The sequence below is a fragment of the Cebidichthys violaceus genome, unplaced genomic scaffold (assembly GCF_023349555.1).
Source record: "Cebidichthys violaceus isolate CVI_PGR_0920_01 unplaced genomic scaffold, fCebVio1.0.p SCAF_23, whole genome shotgun sequence".
Lineage (NCBI taxonomy): Eukaryota > Metazoa > Chordata > Actinopteri > Perciformes > Stichaeidae > Cebidichthys > Cebidichthys violaceus.
The window spans coordinates 1929216-1939833 of NW_027176406.1; the positions used below are offsets into that span (position 1 = coordinate 1929216).

The window sequence follows — 10618 nt, forward strand, 5'->3', positions numbered from 1 at the left end:
TGTCATTTTTTTATATCTACAACCGCACTGCATATGTCTAACTCCCACTGGTGGTTGTTTGTATCATGTGTGTGTCAACGCTCCACAGGTGCAGAAACAGATTGGCAGACACACACACACACACACACACACACACACACACACACACACACACACATAAATTAGTCTATCCCTCTGAAATGGTCATGTACAGCTGTTATTATGATTATGGGATCATATGTGTGTGTCTATATAGTGTGTGTGTGTGTGTGTGTGTGTGTGTGTGTGTGTGTGTGTGTCTATATAGTGTGTGTTTTAGTCATCTCCAGAGACTAGCTGAGTGTGTTCACAACTACTTAAATAATTCCTATCATGGAGACTAACTTAGTTATAGACTCACACAGTTAATGAAGATGAAGTCATTCATTGCGCAAAACAGTTGGGAAATCCCACCGGGTGGCCAAATGTGAGTTTGTTCTCGCAAAATGAAATAGAAATAGGAAAAGAAGAAATACAAAGGGTAAAAGAAATAGTTACATTCAGCTATAAGAAGAAGGTAAAGAGGATCAGTGGGAGGGAGTTTATATACATGTTTGGATATTTTTGTTCCTGAGAGTCTCCATATCATTTCAAACGATAACATTGTTGCTTTTTAGAAAGCTGAGAAATATGTGTCCATCAGAGCCTCCTTTGGGAAACAAGAGCAACAGCTGCTTCCGTTCTGAGGAATCTAGTGGAGATTGAGGAGAAATTCTGGATACGATCAAGACAGCGAAGCTCAAACGAGTGAAGTTTCCTCGAAAGTGTCCCAACAAGCTGAGATGGACAAAATCATTTTCTTCTCATCATGGGAGTTGGTTGGGTAAAACTCTTTCCTATTTGGCCAAGAATCGTACCCTCTCTGTCTCTCTACACGGGTTTCAAAAGGAAACGCATAACCTGCCATATAGAGCTGGTCACATTAAAGTTGCTTCGTATCAATGGTTTGGAGTCAGTGGTTTGAAAGTGGGCACTATATAGAGCAACAGAATGAAGACAACTGTAAAACTGAAAAATATGAGGAAAATGGCCCACTCTGTCTCTACGCGTCAATGGTTTTAATTTAAGCGGCCTTACTCATCCCAGTTTTTCACCGGGCGCACGGAGAAGAAGCAACAGACAGTTAAGAGCAGAGTCACGGTGGGTTGAAAATCAAGGTGTGGTGGAGCGGAGAGAGGTGGAGAAGATATAGCTCCAGTGATGGGGTGAGGAAAGGAGATGGTTTCAGCCTGAGTGATAGCTTTCCAGGGAAGCCCTAAATGGACGGAGGCAGACTGAAGGATTCCCAGATCCGGCGTTGCCAGGCAGACAGGAGGGATGAGACCTCAGGGTGGCGGCTGGTTTTGGAGTTGTGACCATATCAGGGAGAAGAAAGCCTGATATAAGACAGCGTGGCCTCCAGCTCACACATCCATATTCCTCCTGAGCGTACCTCCACCTCCTGCATTGGTGATGTTCAGCAGATGAACCCTGCTAAGTTCTACCAAGCCAACGACATGGTCAACCTCACTTTCCTCAACAAGGCCAGCGTCCTGGAAAACCTGTGCAGCCGCTACGTCAGCATGAGGATCTATGTAAGCTTGTTACAGCACCATGAAAAGACCTATTCAAACCAAGTCCACATGACACCTCGAAGACAGTAGAACAACTTTGTGTTGTTCCCCAAAGAGCTTGTTCACTATGTCATTTTGGCTCTTTTAATCAAAAGCTGAATGGAGCAAGTTCAGCCCCCATTTTACTCATAAATGTCACATTGTTCATCATGGGGAGTACTACTCATAGTATTATATCTTCTGTGGCTCTGAAGGAGCTTTGTCAAGTCTTAGAAATAACCCTGATGTCATCACACATTTTGTAAGAGCCGCAGTTACAAAATGGGGAAGTGGAGTTTTCTTTTTAACTCTCTATCAAAATGGAAAGCGGATGTAACAAAAATCAAAATTACAGTATTTTTTTTACAAAACAACACCTCAACTGAATTAAACTAGGAGGTTGAGGGGGTTGAGTTGGCAAAGAGGAGAAGCACGCAAGTGGTATGTGGTGATTTGGGATAACCCCCCCCGAGGCGAGTTGCTTGAAAGTCATTACACTGTTCTTTATGTGGAAAGAGGGAGCGGGGCAGTTGCTGTGTAATCAGCGTGGCGTGTGATGATTTGTTCAGGGAGCAGAACAATATTTGAAGCCATTATATGGCATCAGGGGAGAGCTGACAGCTGTCTGTGTTGTTGGTAATGCTGACAGAAAACATCAGCTGTCCTCTGATCTGCTCAGAGGGAAATCAGCAGCAATTACTCTCGTCTCCCTCACAGTCTCTGTTTCTCTCCTGCCCTCTTCATGTCCCATCATTGCAGAGCAAGAAAACTAGTCTGATGACGTGAGGACAATGTTTTTTTTCTTGTTTGCACGTAAAAAATATAAGGTGTAGCCAACATGTGTTACTGTTACAAACTCCCTATTTGTTTCCCTTCCTCCAGTGGAGAATCTGGTGCTGGCAAGACTGAAAACACCAAGAAGGTCATCCAGTACTTGCCAATGTTGGAGCTTCTGGGAGCAAAGCCTCTGACTCCAAAGCAAGCCTGTGTTTGTGTATGCATAGACATGATATGCTTTCCCTATATGACAAACCCATGCAAATTCATCTCACATTCATCTTTTCCTCTCCTCTCCTCTCCTCTCAGGGCTCGCTGGAGGACCAGATCATTCAGGCCCAGTGCTGGAGGCATTTGGCAACTCTAAGACCATCAGGAACAACAACTCCTCACGCTTTGTAGGGACACATATACACAAATCATCATCAGATAATTTTTTTACATCATCAAATTAAATAATGAATGTCCATGAGATGGCAACAGTACAATCAGAAAATATGTGAGAATAACATATATTTATTGTTTTAGGGAAAGTTTATTCACATCCACTTTGGGCCAACAGCTAAGCTGGCTGGTGCCGACATTGAGAGCTGTGAGTGGGTTTCATTCATTTGTTCTTTTATTACCCGGTCAAATACCAAAGTCTAGGTTTTTACATGCTATGATTCATGAAATAAAGATCTCATCCTGCCAAAAAAACAACTGTAAGCTGCGAAAGGAATATAATAAGTATCCTTAAAACCAATTGTCTTGCTTCAGATCTGCTGGAGAAATCAAGAGTGATTTCCCAGCAGGCTGCTGAGAGAGGATAAAACATCTTTTACCAACTCCTGTCTGGAAGGAAACCAGAACTCATAGCTGGGAAAATGAAAGCTGCGATGCCATCAGATATGGAATGAAAGTATATGTAAGCAGAAAATACAAACTAGAGATCCTCTTCACTGCTGCACACATGCACCTTTTTCTCAGCTCCATGAATGCTAAAGGTTGAACAATTTGAGTTCTTTCTAACAGTCAAAATAGTCTCTCACATCTGTATTTGACAGAGGAATCAAATTGGCAATGGACAATTTACAAATAAATGTTTTACAGATGAAGAGCAGAATAGAATAACTATATAACTGCTGTAAATGTGATGGATAAACAGTTTAAATAGTTGTTGTTAGAAAAAAGGAATGGATACATGTTTTAAACAAAGTTAGCTAGAAGTATGAAAAACTGTTGCAACAAAAAAGTAAAAAAAGTAAAGGATAATCAGTTGAAAAAGCTAAAAGTAATGGATACAAGTTTGAAACAGCATTACCTAAAAGTAACGTTATGTAAGACATGTTAGCTAAATCACTAGTTAGCTAAAAGTAACATGTATTAAACAATTAACTGTTAGCTAAAAGTAACAGATTAGCGTTAACAGTTGAAAAAGTGAGCTAAAGGTAATGGATTAACAGTTGCAATAGTTAAATGTAACATTAGCTTACAATAGTCCAGCCTCTGTCATTATCAGTATGAAAGCAAACTTCACCAAACCCACCTAAATACTAACAGTTGAATTGTGTGAAAAACTAGTGAACTATATCATCATTGGAATAAAATAGCATCCAGTTTAAAGTCAATGTTGCGTTGATGAAGGGGTACATCTAACAGGGCTGTGGGGGTTTGAGTGTCTCACTAAAAAGCTTGAGAACCACTGGGAGAAATGTTACTTTCTGCCTGAATGAATAATTAAATCCAGTATTAAACATTGTGACGTGCTTTTGAGGTAACACATTATTATGTTCTCATTATAATGTTTGATATATGTCTTCCAGAGGCTCTGCTGCTGAAGCCAGACCCCAAACAGTATGAGTGGGTGTGTCAGGGAGTCACTGTGGTGGATAACATGGACGATGGGGAAGAACTGCAGCTCACTGACATGAGTTCAGGGTTTTTCTGTGAGAGCTGAGAAATTCATGCTGTGCTTTGATTAATATTAAATATTAAAAATTAAATTTGTATTAAAGACTGACATACATACGACCAATGAGAAATTATATAAATGAGCTTGTTGATGGTACTATTGCCTCTGTGTAAGTGTTGTGCAGCAGTGGTACTGTGCATCTTGTCCTCTCTTTCTGTATCCCTGTGTGTCCACAGGAAGCCTTTGATGTCCTGGGCTTCACTCTCGAGGAGAAGATGAGTGTGTACAAGTTGACTGGAGGCATAATGCACTTCGGCAACATGAAGTTCAAACAGAAAGCCAGAGAGGAACAAGCTGATGTTGATTCCACTGAGGGTATAAAAAGTCCACCATGTTCGCCCTCTCTGGCCTTTTTCTCTCTATTTCTCCTTTCATCAGTCTCAATCTCATGTGTATTTTATAGATCTCAACCCATTTTTTCAGCATGTGCAACAAGACATTGTTGGAATAAATTTAATTAATTCCTTGTCCCCTGTCTCCATTCCTCCCTGAAGTGGCTGACAAAGTCGCCCACCTCACAGCCATCGACTCTGAGGAGCTGCAGAAGGGCGTAACGCGCCCCAGGGTCAAGGTTGGCAATGAGTTTGTGACCAAAGGTATTGCAAAGACATTATTTAGTTGTTGCAATTTATTTTCTTGCAAAGAAAGTACTCGGTTACAATACTTGAACTTGAAATGTCAGGTCAGAACCAGGACCAGTGTGTGTACTCCATCGGTGCTCTGGCAAAGGCCGTCTACGACCGCATGTTCAAGTGGATGGTGACCCGCATCAACAAGACCCTGGACACCAAGATGCAGCGCCAGTACTTCATAGGAGTGCTGGACATCGCCGGGTTCGAGATCTTTGAGGTGAGATTTGAATAGATGCATTGGGTGGGATCACGTCCTGTCCACTACTGTATTTGTCAGGTCATCTCAGCTCATCCTCTCATCGTCACGTGATCCAACTCTGTCTGTCATCTCCAGTTTGAGCAGCTGTGCATCAACTTAACCAAAGAGAAGCTGCAGCAGCTCTTCAACCACCACATGTTTGTGCTGGAGCAGGAAGAGTACAAGAAGGAGGGCATCGACTGGATCTTCATCGACTTCGGCCTGGACCTGCAGGTCTGCATCGACTTGCTGGAGAGAGTGAGACACGCTCATGCACACACAGGCAGCATGAAGTGCACCAACACGGACATAAAGCATTGTATTGAGTATTTTCTCTGTCCACCTCCCTCTCCAGCCCATGGGGATTGTCTGCTTCCTGGAGGAGCAGTGTGTGTTTCCAAAGGCGACAGACGCTACCTTCAAAGCAGCTCTGTATGAGAATCACCTGGGCAAGTCCTCCAACTACCTCAAGCCGAAAGGGGGGAAGAAAGGACCAGAGGCCCACTTTGAACTGATGCATTATGCCGGCACTTTGACTGCATTGTTGAAGCATTTGACGTGAAGATGTTAGTGGCTAGACTGTTTAACTGCATCCACATCTGTCATCAAAGTCATTGATGTAACTGTCTGTACATAGGTCCATTAAAGCTCTTTGCGTCTCTCGCAGGTGGGCTACAACATCACCGGCTAGCCCCACTTTGTCCGCTGCATCGTGCCCAATGAGTTCAAGAAGTCAGGTCGGTGGGTGAAGAGTGCCGATGTTTTATCAGATTCAGTGTATTTTTTAGTCACATTGTAAAGGACACAGTTTGTCCCAAACTCTGTCGCCCGGCTGCAGAAGGAGAAGAGAGCTCTGGAGGAACTGCAACAGGTAGACAAACAAACACATGGCAGCATGCCTGCACATAGAACCCTATTTTAAACACCTTTTTTATGCTTATGAGATTAACTGTGACCAAGACATACATTATTATAATTTAATCAGAAAACTCTGGAGGATCTCCAAACAGAAGAAGACAAAGTTAACCATCTGACCAAGACCAACAGCAAGCTCAACTCCCAAGTGAATGAGGTACGAACCTTCACGGTGTGTCCTCGTGACTTATTGAAACTCTTATCTGCAGACTGCCAGCATGTGTGTGTGCGCGTGTAGCTGGAGGACAGCTGAGAGCGGGAGAAGAGGATCAGGGTGGAGGTGGAGAAGGTGAGGAGGAAAGCATAGAGACCATAGAGAACCTGAATGAGATGGAGAACGCTAAGCTCAACCTGGAGGAGGTCATCAAGAAGTGAGAGAAACAAAGCCTAAACTCTCTCTCTCTCTCTCTCTCTCTCTCTCTCTCTCACTCACACACACACACACACACACACACACACACACACACACACACACACACACACACACACACACACACACACACACACACAGCTGACAAGTTCGTTACAGCTTTAGCTTTGTCTGACTTCCTCTCTACATGTAACATACAAAATCAATTTGGTAAAACGTTATATGAGGGTCATATAGTATGTATACGGCGTTATGAAGCTCTTTATTAATGTTCAGAATCATGCACGGCTACTTATAACAGGTTTTATAAAGTATTCTAATTAGTGTACATAATTAGACATCACCACGTAACTACAAATATCCCTATAGGAGAGAAGTTGAGTTTTGGGAAATAAAGACTTGACATGGCTTTGATAATAACATTTTTCTTGTGTCTTACACTTTATTTGCAGCCAGTAAATACTGTCCATAAATCCTCATAAGTGTGTCATAGTTGGTGGTCAATTACTAATAATCTCACACAGCGCTGTCACTTTACTTAAAGCTCACAAAGTGACAATACAGTATAGTGTGTTATTGATATTCATAATTTGATATGATGAGGATGAGGAGAACAAGGAACAAGTTACCACAAGCGTATTCAGCTTTCTCTGACATTTAGGTGACTATCTGTCCTCTTTTTGTTGCCTTCCAAACAATAACTCCAATAACACCTACTGCTACTGCTGCTCCCCCCCTCCACCACTGCAGGGTCGTAACACAGCGGTGGTGGGCCCGGCCAATGGCCGCCACGACCTCTCCCTGCTGAAGGAGCAGCTGGAGGAGGAGTCGGAAGCCCGAGGGGAGCTGCAGCGCCTCGTCTCCAAGTTCAACGCTGACTTCACCTCCTGGAGGAGCAAGTATGAGACGGACGCCACCCACCACACCGAGGAGCTGGAGGAGACCAAGTGGGTTGAACAGAGCTGAAAACAAAATACAGTGAATCAAAGTGGAGCCAAAAGTTTTGTGTATGAACGAACCCGCGGTCGATACTTTTTAATTTAATCCCACAATCGCCTCTTTCCCACCACCCACTCTCCTCCAGGAGAAAACTCACAGTGCGTCTCCAGGAGGCTGAGGAGGCAGCGGAGGGGGAGGTGGAGGACCTCACCATAGACCCGGAGAGGGTACACACACACACACACACACACACACACACACACACACACACTTGCATGCACACAAATTAATGTAACAACACATAGGAGAAACGCAGGAGTTCAGGTTTGTGCCTTGACTCAGAAATCATTTCTTAAAATACTTAGTGTAAATCTGATCAGCTATCCAATATTGATTCTTCAGCATTACATCTTTAACCACTCCTTTTTCCTGATAATATGAAACTATCAAAGTCCCTGTGTGTAGAAATAATGTTCCCAAAAAGGGACATTCATGCGCTTTGTGCCTGTGTGACCAGTCCAACGCAGCCTGTTTTCGACAAGCTGGCGGTCGAGTGGAGCCAGAAGAACGAGGAGCTTCAGCTTGAGCTGGACAACGCTCAGAGGGAGAGCCGCTCCTACATGATGGAGCTCTACAAGCTGAAGACGGCTTACGAGGAAAGTCAGGACCACATCGAGACCGTCCGCAAGGAAAACAAAACCCTCTCAGGTAGCTTCTAACTGCTGCAGATGCTGTGGTACAGTCGAACCGAAGATGGACGAGGACGCCCGTCAGCACAACGAGCTGAGGGAGAAGTACGGCCTCCAGGAGCGCCATCTGTGCCTCGTGCAGGGGGAGCTGAGAGGAGGCCTGGAGGCCTCCTAGAGGGCCCGCAAACTAATCGAGCAGGAGCTGGTGGAGAGGTTCAGTGAGATCAGCTTGCAGGTAGGTGGCTGCACAGGAGGGCCAGGCAGCCCCATACAGAGGCTCACACACAGACAGAAGTACACATGTGTAAGGGCATGGGAATTGATTCTTAATTAGTTCTTTTGACTTGTTGGTACTGTCGTTTTCTCTAATGGAGCACCATTTCCATCCATGTCTCCTGCTCTAGAACCAAAGCCTGACTATCCTGAAGAGAAAACTGGAGACCGACCTCACCCAACTGTCCAGTGAGAATGAAGAGCTGATCTCAGAGTTCCGCTCTGCCGATGAGAGAGCCAAGAAGGCCGTAACTGATGTAAGCTGCACGACTACATATACAACCATAGAAAGGTCATAGCCAAGGCATGACATGCATGAAACAGACAAGATTTAAAAGTGATGAGTTCAGTTCACGTCTGATTTTTCAAGCCGACAATTGAGCATTTGTTTCACGTGTCTTCCTCCAGGCAACGCGACTGTGTGAGGAGCTTCGGCAGGAGCAGGACCAGAGCTCCCACCTGGAGAAGGTCAAGAAGAACCAGGAGCAGAACCTCCGAGACCTCACACTGAGGCTGGAGGAGGCTGAGCTGCTGGCTCTGAAGGCCGGGAAGCGCACCATCTAGAAACTGGAAACCAGGGTGAGGAGCTGGGTTGATTAGCAGAGAAATAGCATTACCATAAAAAGTGAATAAAATGGGAACAGGTCAGACACCCATGCAGACACCACATATTGTGTTGATTCTCCCCTTAGATCAGGGAGGTGGAGAACGAGCTGGACCAGGAGTAGAAGCGCCACGTGGAGACGGTGAAAAATCTTGTTTGCTTTCCCCGTAAGGGAGAGCGTCGACTCAAGGAGTTGGTGTTCCAGACGGAGGAAGACCACAAGACCAATCAGCGCATGCAGGAGCTGGTGGAGAAACTCCAGAACAAGCTCAAGTCCTACAAACGGAGGACCGTAGAACCGTACCGGTGATTCTGGATTCAAAAGTCTTATTTTTATTTATTTATAATGAATGATTTGAATTTTCAGTGATGCGTTAATGAACTAGGTTTTTCCATAGGGTTTTTATTTTTAGCTAGTTAATTGGCTGCTGGCGGTAGCCTTATATTCAACAAAAGTTGCATCAATCCTTTTTGTCCTAACTCTCCGCCAGAAAGTAAATAAGCATGTTTCACAGAGTGTTGAACAATTCCTTTAAATTGTGTCACTTTTAATTATGATACTTAGATCCCATTAGAGCCTCAAACATAAAAAATGTGTCAATCAAAAAATGGGCCACGTTCTTGTAATTCTTCAAAAGCAGACAAATTAGAGAGACGTTGTGCAAGACGTTTTGTGACGTAACAAACCTCTTTTCTGTGTTTCTGCAGAAGGAGCAGGCCAACAGCAGTCTGTCGAAATACAGGAAGATCAGAAGTGAGCTGGATGACGCAGATCACGAAGCCCGCCAGCGGAGGGCAGGACGAGTAGAGGGGAGAAGACACACACACAGATACACACACACACACACACACACCGCTAGCAGGTAGGCAATTAAACATCTCCCTGAGCACATCATCGTTGACACAAACAATATTGTTCAGTCTTGTCTCGTCTTTGTGCTCCCACAGAGTGACACACGGCCATTCAGCCCTCCAGAGGACGCTCGACTGAGAAGGTATGACCTCAGGATCCCCCGGGGAACGTGGAAACAAAAGGGCCCAGACAGAAGTCCTCAGAAAGTCTTAAATAATTAAGAGTCTTCAACATCACCTATAGTCTTTATGGATGCAGTCTTAGGATTGCTTACTTCACCTGTGCTGATCGATTTTAGCTGGCACTCCGAGTATCATTTACTGGTAGTATGCCTTGAATGTACTGTGTGTGTGTGTGTGTGTGTGTCTGCAGGCTTTACATGGACAATGTGTTTTTATGTGGAACTGTCAGGTAAGGCTTTGGATCCCACATTGTTTAGAAGTATGTGTGTTAGTGTGTGTGTCTTGCATGATCTCAGTGAGTGTCTTGAAGTGGAGAGGGAGTGGGTGAAGCTGTGCTCTCACGTCAACGATAGAGAGCCCACCTGTGTGTGTGAGTCGCTCCTGCATGTGTGTTAAAAGTGTGTGTGTGTGTGTGTGTGTAGTGGCCGGCTGCAAAGTCTTAATAAACTACAAGCAAATGAGCAGAAGGGTCTGTGCCTTATTGGGGGGGTTAGGGGGGGGTCACACTTAATGAAGCAGCCGGCAACAACAAATGGAGTGTGAGTGTGTGTGTGTGTGTGTGTGTGTGTGTGTGTGCGCGCT

General features: G+C 44.4%; 1 pseudogene; it reads left to right on the forward strand.

The window, feature by feature from the left end:
* Positions 1-1481: 1481 nt before the first annotated feature.
* LOC137878685 (myosin-16-like) lies at positions 1482-10269 on the forward strand (annotated as a pseudogene).
* Positions 10270-10618: the final 349 nt, after the last annotated feature.